At 45.3% G+C, this 2775-nt stretch overlaps 1 pseudogene; it reads left to right on the top strand.

Moving 5' to 3' along the window:
* The first annotated feature begins 483 nt into the window (after positions 1-483).
* Positions 484-1498, top strand: LOC100028111 (ubiquitin thioesterase OTUB1-like; annotated as a pseudogene).
* The last annotated feature ends 1277 nt before the right edge of the window (positions 1499-2775 follow it).

Raw genomic sequence — 2775 nt, forward strand, 5'->3', positions numbered from 1 at the left:
ACATTCTCCAATTTTCTCTTTTTTCTATCAGCCCAAACTTCTTTATCTTCTCCCCTTTCCCTCCTACTTTCCTGTAGGGTAAGATAGATTTCTATGCTCCATTATTCTTTATGTTCTCCCCTCATGAAACCAATTTCAATGAGAATAGCATTTATTTATGTAGTTCTCTGTCCAACTATCCCATCAACTCCTCCATTACAAAAAGCTCTTTAATGCTTTTTTTATGTGTAATAATTTATCCCATTCTTCCCCCCCCCCCATCCCTTGTCCCAAACATTCCTCTTTTTCATGCTTTAATTTAAATTTAATTTCTCCTTGACCTGGGAGTTGTGAAATTTGACTACAATATTCCTGAGAGTTATCCTTTTGGTATCTCTTAATCAGTGGATTCTTTCAACGTCTATTTTTCCCTCTGTCTCTAGAATAACAGGCCAGTGTTCTTTGATAATTTCTTGAAAGATTTTGTCTAGGCGCTATTTAAAAATGGTGGCGGAGGAACCTCAGCAGCAGAAGGTGGAGCTACCGGATATTGACTCCGAAGAAGGTAACTGTTCGGCCTATGATGAAGCCATCATGGCCCAGCAGGACCAAATTCAGCTAGAGATTGCTGTCCAGAACCCGCTGGTCTCCAAGTGCCTGGAGCTCTCTGCTGTACAAGGAGTACACTGAAAATGACATCTACCAACAGAAGATCGAAGACCTACACAAAAAATACTCCTACATCTGAAAAACCTGGCCTAATGGCAACTGCTTCTGCCCAGTCTTTAGGTTCTCCTACCTGGAGCCCTCTCTGGAAGACAGCAAGGAGCTGCAGAGGTTCAAAGCCAGCTCTGCCAAGGCTCCGCTGAAGTCACACCTGAAGATTTCCACAACACGCACCCGATGGAGCAGGCAGAGAGAAGCAGACTTCCGTGGCCGAACTGCTGGCCTCCTTCAATGACCAGAGCGCCTCCGACTACCTGATGCTCTACCTGTGGCTGCTCACCTTCCGCTACCTGCAGTGACAAAGCAAGTTCCTCAAGCACTTCATGGAGGGGGAAATGAGCATCAAGGAGTTCTGCCAGCAGGAAGTGGGACTCATGTGCAAAGACAGTGTCCACATCCACATCATCCTGCTGAGGCACGCCCGCAGCTTCTTCATCCCGGTGGAGTACTTTGACCCAGGGAGGGCGGCACCACCAACCCCCACGTGTCCCCAGAGGGCTCAGAGCCTAAGCTGTACCTCCTCTACAGGCCTGAACACACATGGACACACCCACACCCGCCCACTGCTGGCGCCTCCCCTCCACAGCTCACAGGCATTGGACATGGACAGAGTTTTCTTGTGGCTGTAAATGGTATGTTTCACTGTCCCTTCCCTTCCCTGTCACATGACCCTGCGTATTTTATTAAAAGGGATGGTGGTGGTAAAGCCCTGTGTGCTTGCCTGTGTACTGCTGCTGCTGCTGCACGTGCCCTGGGCTGGCTGCCCTCTGGAGGGAGGGGGGTGGGGAACTAGGGCCCTGCTTGCTTCCTGCCCTCTCCTCCCCTCCCCCACCCCAGGGGGAGGTCGGTTGGTATCTGGACTCCCCACACTATGACCATGCTGCCCAGCTGGCAGCTGACCAGTCTGTGCCTGGACTGGAGTACTGGACTGACGGCAGGCCCCTGTGGCGATTCCCCACCCACTGCCCCCATCCTGGCTCTCCATACCTTTGCTTCTGCCATCCTAGTGCCTGCCCTTCTTTCACTTCTTAGAAGGTTTGGCTTGTTCTTAGCTCTTCTCCCAGAAGAGTGACATGGCATAACCACTTTCCTCTCTGCCCCAGGGCTCCTTGGGCTTCTCTGGGTCTCACCCTGTGGCCTCCCATCATGGAGGGGCAGGGCATTGCTCCACTGCTCCTGTTTCTCTGCTCTCTTCCAAGATCTCCATTGCTTGGAGAAGGGGAAGGGGAGTCAAGTCTCCCTCCCTCACAGTGATATCCATTCCACAGAAGAGCACCCCTCCCCTCCCCCCAATTACTAGTCTCCTCTTAGACTGTAAGACTCTCATGGGCAGGGAGCATAGTTCTGTGTTCTGTACAACTTTATTGCCTCAATAAATGTGAACTCATTGTTAGAAATCTCTCTTGGATTTACTTATAAGGTTGTTTTTTCCAGTGAGATATTTCACATTCTTTCTTTACAAGTTTTTATTGTGTGTGTTTGTTTCCTGATGTCTTATGAAGGCATTATCTTCCATTTGCCCAATTCTAACTTTTAAGACATAGTTTTCTTCCATGAACTTTTGTGCCTCCTTTTTCCATTTGGCCAATTCCACTTAGTAAAAAATTCATTATCTCAGGGAATATTTTAGTTTTTTAAGTTTAAAGTTTTAAGTTTAAAGTTCTTCTCTTCAATGATTTTTTTTTTTGTATAGCTTTTCCCATTTGGTCAATTCTGCTTTTAAAAGACTTTTCTCTTCAGTGGAGTTTTATGCTTCTTTTACCCATTTTAAGACTGTTTTTAAAGATACAGCAATACGTTGGTATTCGTGATTAATATATTCCAGAAGGTAGGTCAAGCATCAAAAAGGTCAAATAGCAGTGAATTTTTTCTCATGAGTAATAATGTAAATTGAATTAATCCATTCAAGACACCCCAAAAACCAGGATATTTTAAGGCATTATATACTTTAATGGAGTTGTATTTTATAAAAAAATCAATAATAAATGGACATAAAAACAATAATTAGATTAAATGAAATAATTTTAGCCTAACTTGTTTTTTTAAACTTATGGCTTTTCACTATGGTTA

This window comes from Monodelphis domestica, chromosome 6 (assembly GCF_027887165.1).
Source record: "Monodelphis domestica isolate mMonDom1 chromosome 6, mMonDom1.pri, whole genome shotgun sequence".
NCBI lineage: Eukaryota > Metazoa > Chordata > Mammalia > Didelphimorphia > Didelphidae > Monodelphis > Monodelphis domestica.